At 35.1% G+C, this 19,777-nt stretch overlaps 1 long non-coding RNA gene across 1 annotated transcript; it reads left to right on the top strand.

Moving 5' to 3' along the window:
• Positions 1–4,532: 4,532 nt before the first annotated feature.
• Positions 4,533–16,244, top strand: LOC120353174. Its single transcript, XR_005572219.1, has 3 exons — positions 4,533–4,634; positions 9,991–10,092; positions 14,278–16,244. It is a non-coding gene; the product is annotated as an uncharacterized LOC120353174 (long non-coding RNA).
• The last annotated feature ends 3,533 nt before the right edge of the window (positions 16,245–19,777 follow it).

The raw sequence follows: 19,777 nt of genomic DNA, 5'->3' as shown, positions 1-19,777 counted from the left end.
TTCTCATATTGTAATACAGGTTTCAATTCCACAATTTCCACTCATTAAATAAAACATTTTTAGAACCTTAAAACTATAAAGATTTTGAATAGGCATGATTTTCAAATTGCAATATAAGGGGAAGAGCTTTCTCTTTTTCTTTTATGTAATATTAATCTAATAATATGATTCTGTGATATTCGCAATCTATTTATGAAAGTTTTGAATGTTCCACCCCAACATATCAAACCGTACTGGAGCCGAGAATGAATCACAGCATAATATAAGCATATAATAACTTTGATATTAACAACACAATGACAAAAATATTACTGTTAATCGCTAAATGGCTGCGTTTTAGATGACACTGTGATTGTAAATGGACTGAAATTTGTAGATAGTATTCTTATCAACAATATGTACATCTTACTATAATTATCATGATAGTAAATCATAATATCAACATCAAATTCTAGAGTATCATGAGAATCAAGAAAGAAAAAAAAGGTTAAATGACGTTATATACAATCGATAAAGAAACTTGCTTATTTTCACGTACTAGCGAGGCATTTTATTAATTTGAGGGCGCTGAATCTGAATCTGGAATCACAATTTATCTATATCCATTTTACGCGATTTAGGTTTTGGTGGATAGGCAAAAGACGGACGGTTTGATGGAGAAAGATTCCCGGTCGAAACATTTAAGTTTGACGACTTAAGCTTGAAGACCCATCCGTTTTACCATCAGACGCAACGACTTACTTGTTCCGACTTTTGCTTGAGCAAAACTTGAGCGTCTGGAGTGGGCTTTAGTCCTATAGTCCGAGAGATATACTTTTTCGCCACACTGCACAGAAAGCAGCTGTTTTCCAGTCCCTACGTAGATCTGAAAGACCTTGCTTGCAGACGACTCTCGTCTGACGTAAGAAACAGGTTTCTTTTCGGTCTAGGCCAGAAAGTGTTCTCTTTCCAGCCGCTGGAAGTCCGTAGTTAATAAGTCATCCGCTAGATCGGGCGAGGTCCACTTTCTTCATCAAAGTCGCCATGATTTCAGTTCGAATTTCGAATCAAACTAATTCAGCATTCGCTTTGCAATCATTTTTATTCAATTATTTATTGTTGATTAGTGCATTCCAAATTTTCAAAAATGCTTGAAGATGACGACGACGCCCGTGATATTCAAAGTGAATTTTAAAAGAATCTGAATCCTGACTGCAAATCTTCTACCACTAAAATCAAGAGATAGGTACGATAGCTTAACGAGTATTCTTTATTTATTGGTCAGCAATACCTGTAGTGTGGCGAAAAATATCGTTCGCACCACGGGAAAAAAATGTTTTTCCTACAGTTACGTTGAAAAGTGGCCATTGCTGCACTGATAACAGAACGCAAAGAATCACTTTCCGCTCTAGTGCGGGAAAAATTTTTCTGCACTCCAGATTTGCAACATGGCAACGCAAAATACTTAGTAGGTTATATGGAGCAACAGTGCAGCAAAATCAAAATGAAGTTGGTAACAGTGACTGCTGTGGCTGCTATAGTGAGCAGAGGTGCAACCAAGCACAACGCGCTAATTATTATTCATTATATATATAACCAAGGACAACGAGGACTTTAGGATTTTAGGATTAGGTTTTTATCAATAATAAAATTACACAGAAAAACATTTGGATGCATTCAGGCAATTTTACCCATAATTACCCACTTTTCATATTCAATTGTAACTGTAGGAAAAACTTAATGTGAAATACGTGCGCAAAGTCCTCTGCTGCACTCAAGAAACAGTCCGCCCTCGCCTTTCTTTCGGTTGCAGCAAACTATCACTTTGCGCACTAGTTGCACACAAAAACTATTTCGGCTCTCAATCTTTTCTAGTCCTCGGCCTACGGCCGCGGACTTGAAAACCGATTTCGAGCCGAAAAATCTCATTTTCTGCTCTAGGTGCGAAATACTATTAAGTTGGCTCTCTCTCTCAAAAACAGAGAGGGTGGATGTTCTTCCTTCACTAAACACTGTCACAACCTAACAGCATGCCCCCTACTTCTATGGGTGTGCGACAAGGTGCTCATCTTGGCATTTTGAGCAAAGGGACAGTTTATCCACTAGTGAAAATATATCGCTACCGTCAAGTTGTCCCCCTGTCAACATGTGACCTTCTTAGAGAGGATACAAGTCTTCGGCGTCAACCGGTCACCTCCAAGAACCGTTTCAGAGGTGACACCTTGACGGGGTGACACCCAGACACCAAAAGTGAGGTCCACGTTTTAATGGCAGTGTACAATTGACAATACTGTTGCTGACCTTTTCTATCATACAACAAAACAGATAGCGCTATCTCTCTCTAGCTTTGCAATGTTGTCTATTTGCCAGAATATTTTATATCCACTTTTGACAGTGACAGTACAAAAGTAACTCAGCCGCCATTTTTTTCACTATTCTATCAAAATACTTGAGTACACAATCGTATAATGATTTGAAATGTATTTTTGAAACAATGAAATAATTTTTAGACATACCGTATGAGAAACAAATTAAAATACCTGAAATGGCATTTTAAAAGTTGATAGCTAACCATCCTAGACTTCATCCATGCTTCAGTTAGCCTACACGTTTTAGGTTAGACCTACTCGTACCGGTATAAATAATATTGAAAGGTTACTTCAAGATTATTTACATTGAAATTACTTATTCTAAAAAGGATTTCTATTTTCCTATAATTTTGAAAAAAAAAAATTGGAATAGAATACGTACCAAATAACTTAAATTATGTTGTTTTGAAATTCAGATCGGTGTATCACAGCTTTTTAAATTAGCCGCCATTTCAGGTTTGTATAAAAATAAAAATCTGATCTTAGTTATGGAAGCCAATTTTTGGAACAAATTATGAAAAATACATTTTATTGATTAATTTGACATTAAATTGATTATTTTATCAAGGAAATGATAACTATTATTAGATCAAATTTAATGGGATGAATTGAGTAACAGCTGTGTACAATCAGTGGCAAAATGGAGAGACTTGGCAACTTTTTTCTCCATCTCTCTTCACTGCCATTATAACGTGGACCTCACTATAGTGAAAATATATCAATACCGTCAATTTGTCCCCCTCTCAGCATGACACCTTCTTCAGAGACAAGTTTTCGGCGTCAACCGAGAACCGGAACCAAGAACCGGTTTCAGAGGTGACATCCTGATGGGGTGACACCCTACCCGTTCTGTGTTAGGCCAGGGACACACGACACGGCAAAACTGCCGGGCCGGAGGTTTCACCGGATCCGGCGCCAGAACTGCAACTGCCGTTGACGTCGCCGGACACGACACCAATAAAACAGAATATTTCTAATGTACTTAGAGTTTTCTCAGTCGCATTTATGTAATGGTACCGCAACAGCTCAGAAATTGGCTGTGCTATGTTTGCTCCACCACAGGACAAAGAGGAAATGATTAAACTTTGGCGGATTTTTATAAAAATTTTCAAAATGGCGACTATTTAAAACTGAGAAGTCAAATTTTACAAAACAGTACATCTATATAAATAAAAATCGAGCCTCAAATTTTGACATTCAATAACTTTTTATGTGTGCACCGAATTTGATGATTCTTTCTTCAGTTGTGTTTGTTATGTTCAGACCAGGTTTATGGCCTATCAAATGTATATCCGACATCAGGACTCTTCCTGCGGTCCTTCAAAGTTTACATGTAATCCTTATGGGAGAAGATTTGTGAGCTGGCCACACCAGAAATAAAAATCAGCTGTTATAATCATTGCGTCATCCAACAGCCGTCGGTTGATAGTGGACAAGAGTGTTTGCTGCTCCTTAACCGCCCATGTAATTTATTCTAAACGCCCCGACTAAAAACAAATGACTGTTGTGTGTGTAACCATCCAGCAGTGCGGCATCAGGTTAAAGACTCTGTTTCGAATAATTATGCTGTCTTCCGGTGTTTAGAACTATAGTTCTGTGAACAGTAGACCTCACGCAGTGTTCTCATCCAAAGTAGCTGATTGAAACTATAGACCTTATGAAATACAGCAATAGACTGGCTTCTCCACACATCTGTGTAATCACTTGTCAGCTGATTTATATGAATAATTCTATAGTCTGATTTTTACTCTAATATTGGCGTATGAAGGAGGCTCCTTTTTCCTTTTATATTATCCTTGAATGCAAAATTTTCAAATACCTTGTATATACGTCGACGCGCAATTAAAAAGGAACATACCTGTCAAATTTCATGAAAGTCTATTACCGCTTTCGCCGTAAATGCGCACATATAAACATTTAAACATTAAGAGAAATGCCAAACCGTCGACTTGAATCTTAGACCTCACTTCGTTCGGTCAATTAAGATCACTATTTAATTATTAATTCTACATTGTTGAAAGACGATCTGGCAACAGAGCAAAGCGAGAAAGAGATAGCGTTGTCCGCTTTACTTAATGATAGACAAGGATAGCAATATCTTTGCTAATCAAACACTGTCATTATAACGTGGACCTCACTATAGTAAATTATTATATTATAATATATTTTTAATGTACTTTAATTATATTTTTTAGGTGTGACACTGATAATCAGGACTTCAAGACGCACTGGTACGGATGGACGATTGGCAGACTGCAGCAAGTGTTCCTATCTCATCATGAACAGGTATCTATTCATTTTTACTTTCCTTGCCCTACTACCATAGGTACCTAAGGAAAGTATTGCTTTCCGAAAAAAATAAGATACCCCAATTTCTAAATTACGTTTCTATAATACGTTTCAAGGTCCCCTGAGTCCAAAAAAGTGGTTTTGGGTATTGGTCTATATTATGTTGTGTGTTGTGTGTGTGTGTGGTGTGTGTGTGTGTGTGTGTGTGGTGTGTGTGGTGTGTGTGTAGCTGCGTACACATATTCGTGCTTCCAACCCGCAACGAGCACGCTCCTCCCTCGTACCACCATCGAACCACAGTCGCACCGCCCACGCACCCATCATGAACGTTACGGAAGATGTTAGATCTTCTCGCGTTCCCCGGTCGAACCACTGTTGCTCCCCGGTCGATCATCAATCGCTCTGCTGGAGTGACGTTCGGTTGCGGAGCAGAGCGACAGTCTGTACGCACCTTATGAGTGTATGTGCGTCTGTGTATACGATATCTCATCTCCCAGTTAACGGAATGACTTGAAATTTGGAACTTAAGGTCCTTACAGTATAAGGATCCGACACGAACAATTTCGATCAAATGCAATTCAAGATGGCGGCTAAAATGGCGAAAATGTTGTCAAAAGCACGGTTTTTCGCGATTTTCTCGAAAACGGCTCCAAAGATTTTGATCAAATTCATACCTAAAATAGTTACTGATAAGCTCTATCAACTGCCACAAGTCCCATATCTGTAAAAATTTCAGGAGCTCCGCCCCATCTATGCGAAGTTTGATTTTAGATTTCCAATTATCAGGCTTCAGATACAATTTAAACAAAAAATTTCGAGTGGAAAAGATTGAGCATGAAAATCTTTAAAATTAATGTTCAGTAACATTTCCACCTAAAATTGAAAATAAGCTTGAAATTCGAGAAAATGTGATTATTCAATATTGCAAACTGTTGGCAACTGTTGATTCTATTAAATCATTCACTATGAAGAGATAGCAGACCTCGTGTGTCTCCAGCGTTTTTATCCTGTCACCAGCTGGCTAAGAGTCTTGAATAGTAGACTTGAGATGCGAGGGAACACTAGCGTCAGGTGATCAATTTTCATAACGGCAAGGAAAGTTTTGTGAGTGCGTCACACCAGATTTTTAAACTGTCGGTCCGGCTGAAGTATGACAGTCGTAAGGCCCATTGACGGCTCAAATTATATATTATTCAGGCGGTTGGACCTTCCCGCTAGGGACTCCCCCCCCCCACCAACAAAAGCCATACGAATTCACTTTTTATTCATTTGCGAATTACACATTTTTCAGAAAGTACTACTGTCTTAGTAGAGAGTTAGTGGGGAGGATATTTTTAATATTCTTCCGAAGAATGGACATTGATAATGTCCAAAGCTCCGCCAATTTATGTACATGCATAACAATGATTATTATCTATAGTTATTATATTACAAATTGCTTTTCATATCATATACAGTTCAATAATTATTTTCTTAGTCTATATTATCTAAATTCATATATAATTTTGCTGTATTGTAAGCTATTGTATAAGTGTATAGCCAGTATATATTGTAATCTACATAAATAAAGTACTCATCAATCAATCAATCAATCACTGTTTTAAGCCCAAAACGGTTCCAATTCTAATGAAAACTCGCATTTTAGTGATCTACTGTTCATATTCATAACAAAACGACCCTAGAAAATCAGCTGTTCAACTTCAACGGTCCATTTTACTCCAGAGTCCATTAAACGATTTGATAAGAGTTCTAGAAACCGAACTTTAGTGTCACTCTGATGGCATTTACTCCAGAGTCCATTAAACGATTTGATAAGAGTTCTAGAAACCGAACTTTAGTGTCCCTCTGATGGCTCAGGACCGGTTTCCGAGCTCGGATTCAGCCAAGTTCTAGGCTTTAAACAGCTGAAGTGAGAAAATTGGCTTTCCGAAACGGGGCGTGATCGCAGTCCAAGTTTAAATATTAAATTTCGAAAAGTAGAAATTGAACACAAAATAAAATGAAGAGAAAATAGTGTAAAGTTTCAGCTATTTTGAATTATTTAGGAATGTTTAATTTAGTCAAGGAAAAACGTTTCCAATTATAGAAATTAATTATCATAAAAACTGCGACAACGCCCCGTTTCGGAAAGCCAATTTTCTGACTCCAGCTGTTTAAAGTCTAGAACTTGGCTGAATCCCGAGCTCGGAAACCGGCCCCAAGTAATACAAGAAGAAGAGGATTGATTGATTGAGTACTTTATTTATGTATGTTACAATATGTACTGGCTTATACACTTATATACAATAGCTGACAATACAGCAAAATTATAGATGAATTTACATAATATAGACTAAGAAAATAATTATTGAACTCTATATGATAAGAAAAAAACAATTTGTAATAACTAAAGATAATATTGTAATGCATGTACATAAATTGGCGGAGCTTTGGACATATCAATGTCCATTCTTTGAAAAGAATATTCAAAATGTCCTTCCCATTAACTCTCTAACAAAACGTTAATTTCATTAAAGGATTTATTAATAAATGGAAATATTTTAAATGTTCTAATTAATATGAATATTCAAGAGAAAGAAAAACAGAAAATCAATAAAGTAAAATAATTATATAGGTAGATAAGATCAAATTATTGATTAATAGAATGGAGAGTAGGCTGTAAGTAGATCAGGGTAATCAACTTTTAGACAACATTTACATTTTATCAAAATTTTTGGAGAGAAATAGTACAGGCTCAGCCTAATTTTTCCTCCAATGTCATGATTGTATTATGATTATAGTATTTTATACGATAAATGAATGAATAAAAAGCTACGTTTTGATATTGCACGATTTTTTTATTGAATTAAATGAAAGAAACATTATATTTTCACATGTTTGATTAAACTGACTTCGCGGAGGGAAGGACGGACAATAGTGAGCGAACGCGCAAACACTGACTGCCCGGGGGGAAGAATAATAGCGCACTTGAACTTTTTTTGGACAAATTTTTTTCTGAAAGTGATTCGGATAGTCGGTGATTCGGATAGTCGGCGATTCGGATAGTCGGTGATTCGGATAGTCGGTGATTCGGATAGTCGGCGATTCGGATAGTCGGTGATTCGGATAGTCGGCGATTCGGATAGTCGGTGATTCGGATAGTCGGTGATTCGGATAGTCGGTGATTCGGATAGTCGGTGATTCGGATAGTCGGTGATTCGGATAGTCGGCGATTCGGATAGTCGGTGATTCGGATAGTCGGCGATTCGGATAGTCGGTGATTCGGATAGTCGGCGATTCGGATAGTCGGTGATTCGGATAGTCGGTGATTCGGATAGTCGGCGATTCGGATAGTCGGTGATTCGGATAGTCGGTGATTCGGATAGTCGGTGATTCGGATAGTCGGTGATTTCGATAGTCGGCGTTCGGATAATTGAAGTTCTACTGTATATCTTTACAAGATAATTTTGTTTGATTGACTGATTGATTGAATTTCATTCAATGTATTTATAGATTTTTTTTTAAAACATCTTTATTGCCCATAAAAACAAAATACAAAATAAAAAGCTTACAAAAGAAATATTCTAGATTATAATAATATATTATGCTATTTTACAAATAAATAAAAATTACATGGCACCACCCAGCAAGGGCAAAACCCTGACCGCTGAGTGAGCGTATCAGCTGTTTAGACAATATAAATTTATTTACTAATAATCAAAGCTACAAAAAATCGAAGTTAACAATAAATTACTAGTAATTATAATATTTGACTGATGTCGAAGAAAAATTTTTGTATCACCCACTTATTTATCTGTTCCATCCTCTGTCTACCCCTATTAGAAAGATATTCTGACAATGCATTTGGCAAGATATTTATTATTTTTGAGCTAAGATACCCCAATTGTCTCCGCACTATTGTCAAATCTGAATAGTTAATATTATAAATGTTATGAGATGTAACTCTCAGGTTATACATAGAAACGTTATTATTCACTGTAAATTCATCCTTCCTCATCCATGCATAATAGAGAAGTTTCTTTACATAAATTTGACGTACTGTCATCACTTTAAATTCGGCAAATGTTTCACTACTAGAAAAAGCCCTTGGCTTATTAAGAATTGCTTTCATTATCATTTTTTGAAATGTAAAAATTTTATTCATGAAAACATCATACGCTCCTCCCCATACCACTAACCCATATTGCAGCACCGATTGAACATAGGCAAAGTAAAGGACCCTAAGTAATTTGATGTCTAATATTTTACGGACTTTAAAAAGATAAAGGAAATAACTTTTAAGCGTTTACAGATATATTCTATATGAGGCTCCCACTTAAGGTTACAATCAACCATGATGCCCAGATACTTTATAGATTTTTCATTTTTTAGTTGAGGGCATGCACAATCCTTCCATTTCTGAAAATCACAATTTGTATGTATTTTTAAATTCATAGCTTCATTTGGTTGACCAACTATTGTAGGAGAAAATGTAATATATTTGGTTTTTGATGTATTTATACTCAACGTATTAATATCAAGCCATTGTTTAACAATGGATATTACTCTTTCTGCTCTCGAGTACGTCTCTAACCATGAGCGGTCCTTAACTATTACAGCCGTATCGTCAGCAAAGGAAATTATTTTCGAACTATCAATATTTAGTTTAAAGATGTCGTTGATATAGAGTAAAAATAAAATCGGGGACAAGACGGTACCTTGTGGTAATCCACAGATTGATTGATAAATTGTTTTCCTACAGTTACGTTGAAAAGTGACCATTGCTGCACTGATTACAGAACGCAAAGAATCACTTTTCCGCTCTAGTGCGGGAAAAATTTTTCTGCACTCCAGATTTGCAACATGGCAACGCAAAATACTTAGTAGGTTATATGGAGCAACAGTGCAGCAAAATCAAAATGAAGTTGGTAACAGTGACTGCTGTGGCTGCTATAGTGAGCAGAGGTGCAACCAAGCACAACGCGCTAATTATTATTCATTATATATTATAACCAAGGACAACGAGGACTTTAGGATTTTAGGATTAAGGTTTTTATCAATAATAAAATTACACAGAAAAACATTTGATGCATTTCAGGCAATTTTACCCATAATTACCCACTTTTCATATTCAATGGTAACTGTAGGAAAAACTTAATGTGAAATACGTGCGCAAAGTTCCTCTGCTGCACTCAAGAAACCATTCCGCCCTCGCCTACGGCTCGGGCGTAAACGTTTCTTTCGGTGCAGCAAACTGTCACTTTGCGCACTAGTTGCACAAATAACTATTGAATTTTATATAATTTTTAAAAATGGCACCGGATGAAAAACTATAAATAAATTAACAATAAATTAACCGATTGATTGATTTCAGGTGCAAGCCTATTCTGCGACCCTGGAGACTTTGCTCTTCACACATGACTTGGATGCTAACATACTCGATGTATTCCAGCAGTTCGTCTCCCTGAGAGCATAGGTTCGTTATTTAAACTGTTCACAATCTGATTATTATATTATTATAATTGGAATATTGTTGTTCTTCTTATTTATCACTTTTTCTTGCCTCTTCTCTCTCTCACACTTTATCGCTTTCTATCTTTCTTTCTTTCAAAAATTACTAAAGCACTTATCAAGGAAATAATTTTTTTGTGTAGTTGAGAAGTTGATATTGTGGTAATTATTCATATTGAATGAAAAACACTAATAAATTGTCAAAAAAACCACTGATTTATTGATAATTAGAAAGACCGGTTTCGGTTATTACACCATTGTCAATCTCTGATAAACAATGTTTTTTGACAATTTCTTAGTGTTTTTCATTCAAGGAAATAAATGTATGGGTTGAGCAGAGTATATATTTTACAATGCCTAAATGTTAATAAATCTATTCATGATTCTTTTGAGTTTTGAATGTCTTTCTATCTTTTGTATTATTTATGAAAATTGATTAAGCACTGGGATGTGCTCACAACTGAAAATTTCATTTTTTATTGTATTCTTCTTCATTAGTTTGCATTTAGAAGATTTAAATGTAGGCTGTATGACTTGTTTTTGGTTATCACCTGTATAATTGGCTTTAACACGAAATTATTCAATTCTTATCATTGTATTATTTATAAGAAGCATTACTATAATATTTATTATATAGGTATATATTTTTTTCCATTTTTCAGTATTGCTATAGGCTACTTCGTACTGTTTGCTTTATGAACTCACAGCTAGCGCACAAGTTTAACTTTGCTGGATGTGCCAAATCATTTAGAATTATTTACTTTGTAAGTAATGAGCTATTGTAGCCTATATGGCCAATCTGTATATTTTCCATCTTATTTCTCAAGGTTTTCTGGTACATAATATTATAATATAACCAATATAGGACTGTTGTATTGAATTTAGGACATTGGAATTCAACTCATTTTTATCATTGAAATTTGTGTTAAACTTTATTTTGCTGTAATTTTTAAAGGTTTGAAATATAACCTTTCAAGTAAATTTTTTCTCAAATAGCCTATAGATTGCCAAGCCAAATACCAAAGACATGATAGACAGTCTCCAAGTCAGAAACAGAGTATCAGACCAGCTGTATAGAGTGGTCATAAAAAAAAAAAATTATCCCCTTTTACTAAAAGAAAATTTAATTTTACCTAGAATAGTTATTTGTGCAACTAGTGCGCAAAGTGACAGTTTGCTGCACCGAAAGAAACGTTTACCGAAAGGAATGGTTTGTTGAGTGCAGCAGAGGAACTTTGCGCACGTATTTCACATTAAGTTTTTCCTACAGTTACCATTGAATATGAAAAGTGGGTAATTATGGGTAAAATTGCCTGAAATGCATCAAATGTTTTTCTGTGTAATTTTATTATTGATAAAAACCTTAATCCTAAAATCCTAAAGTCCTCGTTGTCCTTGGTTATAATATAATTATAATACTAATAATTAGCGCGTTGTGCTTGGTTGCACCTCTGCTCACTATAGCAGCCACAGCAGTCACTGTTACCAACTTCATTTTGATTTTGCTGCACTGTTGCTCCATATAACCTACTAAGTATTTTGCGTTGCCATGTTGCAAATCTGGAGTGCAGAAAAATTTTTCCCGCACTAGAGCGGAAAAGTGATTCTTTGCATTCTGTAATCAGTGCAGCAATGGACACTTTTCAACGTAACTGTAGGAAAAATAATTACAAAGGTGTATATATTTTGATATCATGTATAATATTCATTACTTTGATTACTTTAGTTATTGCCACCCAATTATTTAGGAGCTCTAGACTACTAAGATTAGGTTAAGAATGTTTCTGTATCCTCTCATTCCTCAGTACAGCTGATGATGCGTTGGTTAACTACGTGAAACCATGGTTCTGTTTTAAAGTTTTTAATAAATTTTTAGTGAAATTTGACAATATCTCTGTTTTCTTATCATTTAGATCTATTATAATTTACATTTTTATTATGCATTTTGTATGTATCATTCATTCTATCTCTCTCTAATAAGGTTGCCGGATAGGATTGTGTGATTGATTGATTGATTGAGTACTTTATTTATGTAGATTACAATATATACTGGCTTATACACTTATATACAATAGCTTACAATACAGCAAAGGTATAGATGAATTTACATAATATAGACTAAGAAAATAACTATTGAACTGTATATGATATGAAAAAGCAATTTGTAATATAATAACTATAGATAATAATCATATTGTTATGCATCTACATAAATTGGCGGGGCTTTGGACATATCAATGTCTATTCTTTGGGAAGAATATTAAAAATATCCTCCCCACTAACTCTCTACCAAAACGTTAATTTCGTTATTTAAACTAAGGATTCATTTATTTGTGACATGTGACAGAGAGAACCTGGAGTCCTAACTCCGCCCTTAGTAAAAGCAATATTGTAGTCTGCGTAGAAGAAGTTGAGACTTGGCTCTCTCTCTCTGTCCAGAATTGGATGTAGAATATCATCGCCGATATGCCAGTAGTGCTAAAAAGGTCTACAGTTGAAGGATTAAAAGCAAATTCAAAAAAGTTCCAGTGTTGAAAGATTAGAAGGAAATTCAACTTGTTGATGAAATTTGAATCATCGTGAAAATTAGTTATTCTGTTGAATAAACCATTCGATAATAACCAAGGCATAAGAATTTTATGTCAAATTATCAGCGAGAATGTATTCTTTCCATTGGTGTCTGGATCATTTATATAGTTGACCGAGCGAAGTGAGGCCCAAGATTCAAGTCGACGGTTTTGCATTTCTCTTTAATGCAAATGTTGCACATTTATGGCGAAACGAGGGAATAGATTTTGATGAAATTTGACAGGTATGTTCCTTTTTTAATTGCGCGTCGACGTATATACAAGGTTTTTGGAAATTTTGCATTTCAAGGATAATATAAAAGGAAAAAGGAGCCTCCTTCATTCGCCAATATTAGAGTAAAAATCAGACTATAGAATTATTCATCATAAATCAGCTGACAAGTGATTACACAGATGTGTGGAGAAGCCAGTCTATTGCTGTATTTCCATAAGGTCTATAGTTTCAATTAGGTACTTGTGGATGAGAATACTGCGTGAGGTCTACTGTTCACAGAACTACTAGTATAAAAGGGAAAAGGAGCCTCCTTCATACGCCAATATTAGACTTAAAATCAGACTATAGAATTATTCATCATAAATCAGCTGACAAGTGATTACACAGATGTGTGGAGAAGCCAGTCTATTGCTGTATTTCCATAAGGTCTATAGTTTCAATTAGGTACTTGTGGATGAGAATACTGCGTGAGGTCTACTGTTCACAGAACTACTAGTATAAAAGGGAAAAGGAGCCTCCTTCATACGCCAATATTAGACTTAAAATCAGACTATAGAATTATTCATCATAAATCAGCTGACAAGTGATTACACAGATGTGTGGAGAAGCCAGTCTATTGCTGTATTTCCATAAGGTCTATAGTTTCAATTAGGTACTTGTGGATGAGAATACTGCGTGAGGTCTACTGTTCACAGAACTACTAGTATAAAAGGGAAAAGGAGCCTCCTTCATACGCCAATATTAGAGTAAAAATCATACTATAGAATTATTTATCATAAATCAGCTGTCGAGTGGATTATAAATTGCATGCAATGACGCATCTCAATGTAACTTAGTGAAAAAACAGCTGTTGTGTGTACTATTAATTGCATGCAGTGAGGCATGCAATTGATAACTTGAAGTAGCATATTATTTTCTCCCGACTTTTCTCTGCTTTCAACTCGGTAAGCTTTTGATGATAGTAGCAGCTGTTTACATCGAATTATTAGCATTGTCGATACAACAACCCAAACAGCCATTAGTCGTTTACACACCGATATCTCGCCGACACGACAGGACAGGACAGAATTTACTCTGATGGACAGTATTAGAGGAGACTGTGGTTCATAACTGCGCAAGGACTACTGTTCACAGAACTACTAGTAGCTCTGTGAACAGTAGACCTCACGCAGTATTCTCATCCACAAGTAGTACTCATCCACGTGAGATGAGGTCTACTGTTCACAAAACTACTAGTTTTTTTTTTTTAATTAATGATTATATTAGTTAATGTCGAGATATAAACCCAATCATTCCTTCAATTATCAAGTTTATTTGTTATATTCATATTTTTCTCCGTTTGTTTCAGATTTTGTTGGGGGCTGGATACCCAAGCGAGAAGACCCTTCAAGATTCAATTATTTTTTACAATTCCCAAACTAGATTTTCAATTTATACAAATTGTTATTTGTAGATCTTTTTGTCGGTATTTTATAATGATAAAATAATTAATTAGTCAATAATTAACTGTCGATATTATCAGTGATGATTATTGAACTATTTAGATGATCTGACAAGGAATAAGTTGACAAAATATTCTAGAAACAGAAGCAAAATTATTTAAATTAGAAATAGAAATAAAAAAAAATTTAATTACCCTTAAAATGGTTTACTTCTATTATACAAGTAAGAGTGAATTGTTAAAAGACGATCTGGCAACAGAGCAAATCGAGAAGACAAGGATAGCTAATTAAACACTGTCATTATAACGATTGGCGTTGCCGATTCTCCGCCTTCTACAGAGGATAGTTGATGGTCGTTCTAAGAGCGTAGTAGCATAGAGAAACAATAGCGTAAGTAGATATCCCATGGTATAGGGCGTTTATGTCGCAACTTTTACTGTTATCTCAAGCCGATTACTGTCGATTATTGTCGATTTTTACTGTTTTGTTGGGGTAAGAGTGTATGAACGGCACAACATTGATTGATTGATTGAGTACTTTATTTATGTAGACCACAATATATACTGTCTTATACACTTATATACAATAGCTTACAATACAGCAAAATTATAGATGAATTTACATGATATAGATTAAGAAAATAATTATTGAACTGTATATGATATGAAAAAGAGATTTGTAATATAATAACTATAGATAATTATATTGTAATGCAAGTACATAAATTGGCGGAGCTTTGGACATATCAATGTCCATTCTTCGGAAAGAATATTAAAAATATCCTCCCCACTAACTCTCTACCAAAAAACATGAGAGACTACCAGCGTCACAGAGCTTCACGGGAAAGAACTACTTGGACTATCGGCTTGAGATAACAGTAAAAGTTGCGACATAAACGCCCTATACCATGGCATATCTATTTATGCTATTGTTTCTTGGATTTTTATTTGTATTCAAATTCTAGTATAGCCCTAACGAATACGATTATTTAAATTATTTTACAATATTATGACAGATGTATTATCAGTATTTATTATTGGACTATTTATATGACCTGACAAGAAATGATTTTTTGTTACAATATTATAAACCAGTATGAGAATTATTTAAATTTGAATTACTACAGTGATGTCCACGTTATAATGGCAGTATTTGATTAACATTGGTGTTGCTGTCCTTGTCTATCATTCGACAAAGCAGATAGCGCCATCCCTTTCCACCTCACCTCTGCACTGTTGCCAAAGTTTGAATCAAATTATTGTGTTATGTATCAAGCTGAGATGATACTGTATCATTTTGTGTCGATACTGTATCATTTTGTGGTTTCATCTTCCTATAGTGAGGTCCACGTTATAACGGCAGTGTTTGATTAACATTGGTGTTGCTATCCTTGTCTATCATTCGACAAAGCAGATAGTGCTATCCCTTTCTAGCTCTGCAATGTTGCAAAATCTGTCTTCCACGGTGTAGAAGTACAATTAAGGCAGAGAATCGGCTCCTATCTGCTATTATAACGTGGATTTCACTAAAGATATTAATTAAATTCAGTGTTGACATTGTGCGTAAAGGTTAAAGAGTTAACGAATACCTGTAATACAAATATTATTTGTATTTTCACTTGGTATTTCATTTTGTAATTCAGTGTACTTTTTTTAGTGTAGTTGATTTTGTCTAGGCATCATTACATTTATCAAAGTTATTTTTTGTAGTTCATAAAATGTGTAAATAATTAATCTTCGAAATGAATACTGAAAATGTTTTACTGGTATGGTTGATTATAAAATTTCATAAAAATGGTATCATGCGAAATTTTCTCTAAGCAAATGTATTTATTTTAGCAAACAGGAAAAATTAAAAATTCTTGAAAAATGAATATGTTTTCAATTTGTTTAGATAGATAGATAGATTACGTCTGGTTGGCCACAACGGCGTCAGACAAGTCAAAGTGCTAGCAAAAGCGAGACACCATTAACTTTTCATGAAATTTATATCTATACTGTATCATTTTGTGGTTTCATCTTCCTATAGTGAGGTCCACGTTATAACGGCAGTGTTTGATTAACATTGGTGTGCTATCCTTGTCTATCATTCGACAAAGCAGATAGTGCTATCCCTTTCTAGCTCTGCAATGTTGCAAAATCTGTCTTCCACGGTGTAGAAGTACAATTAAGGCAGAGAATCGGCTCCTATCTGCTATTATAACGTGGATTTCACTAAAGATATTAATTAAATACAGTGTTGACATTGTGTGTAAAGGTTAAAGAGTTAACGAATACCTGTAAGACAAATATTATTTGTATTTTCACTTGGTATTCATTTTGTAATTCAGTGTACTTTTTTTAGTGTAGTTGATTTTGTCTAGGCATCATTACATTTATCAAAGTTATTTTTTGTAGTTCATAAAATGTGTAAATAATTAATCTTCGAAATGAATACTGAAAATGTTTTACTGGTATGGTTGATTATAAAATTTCATAAAAATGGTATCATGCGAAATTTTCTCTAAGCAAATGTATTTATTTTAGCAAACAGGAAAAATTAAAAATTCTTGAAAAATAAATATGTTTTCAATTTGTTTAGATAGATAGATAGATATATATTACGTCTGGTTGGCCTCAACGGCGTCAGTCAAGTCAAAGTGCTAGTAAAAGCGAGACACCATTACTTTTACAAGAAATTTATATCTATATATATATATATAAAAGCGAAATGGCACTCACTCACTGACTCACTGACTGACTGACTGACTCACTCACTCACTCGCAGAACTAAAAATCTACCGGACCAAAAACGTTCAAATTGGTAGGTATGTTCAGTTGGCCCTTTAGAGGCGCACTAAGAAATCTTTTGGCAATATTTCAACTCTAAGGGTTGTTTTTAAGGGTTTAAAGTTCGTCTTTCAGCATGTATATTCTTATTCTCCCAATCTCTTAATTATAATTGAAATTTCCATATCATATGTTACTATAGAACTATAATCTAGATAGAGTACCTCTTCGAAACAGTTGTTAACTGGCAACTGAATTGATAATTTTGTCAGGTTGGCATTAAGTTGAGTTGACTTTGTTAGGTTGGCACCAAGTTGAAGAATTAATGCATTTATCGCGGAAAAATTGATTGGGCACTGCTACTTCAATCCTGGGAATATTATATTACTAGCCGTCAGGCTCGCTTCGCTCGCCATATCCGTTTAGCCAGACGTTTAGTCTGGACCCCCGACTGGATTGTCCTAACATATGATAAAAATGCTCAAATGAAAATGCAGGCGAGCGAAGCGAGCCTGCTGTTCTCATTCCTGGACGACCCAGTCGGGGTCCAGGGGGCGGAGCCCCCTGGCTAGACGGATAAGGCGAGCGAAGCGAGCCTGACGGCTAGTCTAGTATATAATTACTATTTGTCTTTGACTCTATGACAGTAATCAAAATAAAAGCACTCATCCTTTAGAAATAATTTCAAACTTCGGTTAAACTCTTTTATCGTTAATATTTCCCGCAACCGAATTGGTAGTACTTGGTAAATCTTTCTACCATACTTTACATGCCTTGAGGAGCGTACAGATATTCGCGCCGCGAACATGAGCAATTCACTTCTAACCAGCTGATTATACCACCATCATGAAACACACTAAATCAAAAAGTATCTCAGATTTGGCTGATTTTTTCAACATAGATGAAGCTTGACATGAGAAATGTTAAGGTGCGTACAGATTTACGCGCCGCGAACGAGAGCAATTCACTTTTAATCAGCTGATGCCAAGCTTTTTATAGCTGTATCTTACCGTTTCTGTAAAAATACAGATATAATCATCTGTATCTTACCGTTTCTGTAAAAATACAGATATAATCAGCTGATTAGAGCAATTCACTTTTAATCAGCTGATGCCAAGCTTTTTATATCTGTATCTTACCATTTCTGTAAAAATACAGATATAATCAGCTGATTAAAAGTGAATTGCTCATGTTCGCGGCGCGTATATCTGTACGCACCTTAAGAGTCAAATTCGGCACCCCCCGTGAGACATCATGAGTCATGAGTGTGAGCCAAACATTGAATTTTCTAATGGTCATACTCCTGAACGGTGAGGAATTTTGCAAATCTGATTCCAGATTCATATCCCTCGCATCAAAGACCATGAGATCACAGAGTTTAAGCGATTTTTATTCTTCACAAAAATTGAGAAAATCACAGTTTCTTAATTTCATCACTCATCTATAATTTTCCTGGAAGTATGGACGATGGACTAATTAACCATCGTGGAACACAATGAAACAAAAAGTATCTCAGATTTGGCTGATTTTTGCAACATAGATGCAGCTTGATCTGAGGTATGTCCTAGCCAAATTTGGCACCCCAGCTATAGTGAGGTCCACGTTATAATCACAGTATTGATCAACTCAGGTTTCGCTATCCTTGTCTATTATTCGACAAAGCGGTGTTACTATCCTTTTCTAGGTCCACAACGAAGCCAATTATGTTTTTGACAGTGTAGAAATATAATTAATGCAGAGAATCGGCATCGCTATTCTTCGATCTTTATCCACTGTCATTATAACGTGGACCTCACTATACTATACAGGATGAGTTATGAAGCTGCAAACGTTAAATTTTTCAAATGGTCATATCTCCTGAACGGTAAGGTATTCTGCAAATCTAATTTCAGATTCATGTTCCTGGCATCAAAGACCATAAGATCACAAAGTTTGAGCGATTTTTATATCTCTCAAAAAAATTGAGAAAATCCATGGACCAACATAACCATCGTGAAACACACTGAAACAGAAAGTACCTCAAATTTGGCTGATTCTTGCAACATAGATAAAGCTTGACATGAGAAATGTAACAGCCAAATTCGGCACCTCATCTACTATACAGGATGAGTAATGAAGCTGCAAACATAATTTTTCAAACGGTCATATCTCCTGAACGGTAAGAAATTTTGCAAATATGATTCCAGATTCGTATTCCTTGCATCAAAGACCATAAGGTCACAAAGTTTTAGCGATTTTTATTTTTCACAAATCAATGACAAAATCCATGGACAAACAACCATCATGCAAACAGCGAAGAAAGAAGTATCTCAGATTCGACTGAAATTTGCACTATAATTAATTATTTATTAATTATATCATTGCTGAGAGTTCTAGCGATTTTAATTAATTTTTGGATTCATGAAAAATGAATCCATTACCTGTTGCTTTTTTCTGCTGTGCTGTTCTAATTCTCATCCAATACAAATGAGCTCAGTAGTCACAAAAATCCTGAGAAATTTGAATTTCCCGCTCATATCAGTCAGTACCTCTTGCATGTTTCTATTGCCCTGGTAGTATTTTAGTTGGTTTTAATTCTGTACAAGGGATTCAGAACACTTGAAGAGGTAGCAGGGTTTTTCAACGCCTTCCAATGCAA

This window comes from Nilaparvata lugens, chromosome 9 (assembly GCF_014356525.2).
Source record: "Nilaparvata lugens isolate BPH chromosome 9, ASM1435652v1, whole genome shotgun sequence".
Lineage (NCBI taxonomy): Eukaryota > Metazoa > Arthropoda > Insecta > Hemiptera > Delphacidae > Nilaparvata > Nilaparvata lugens.
This window is presented reverse-complemented; position numbering and strand designations above follow the sequence as displayed.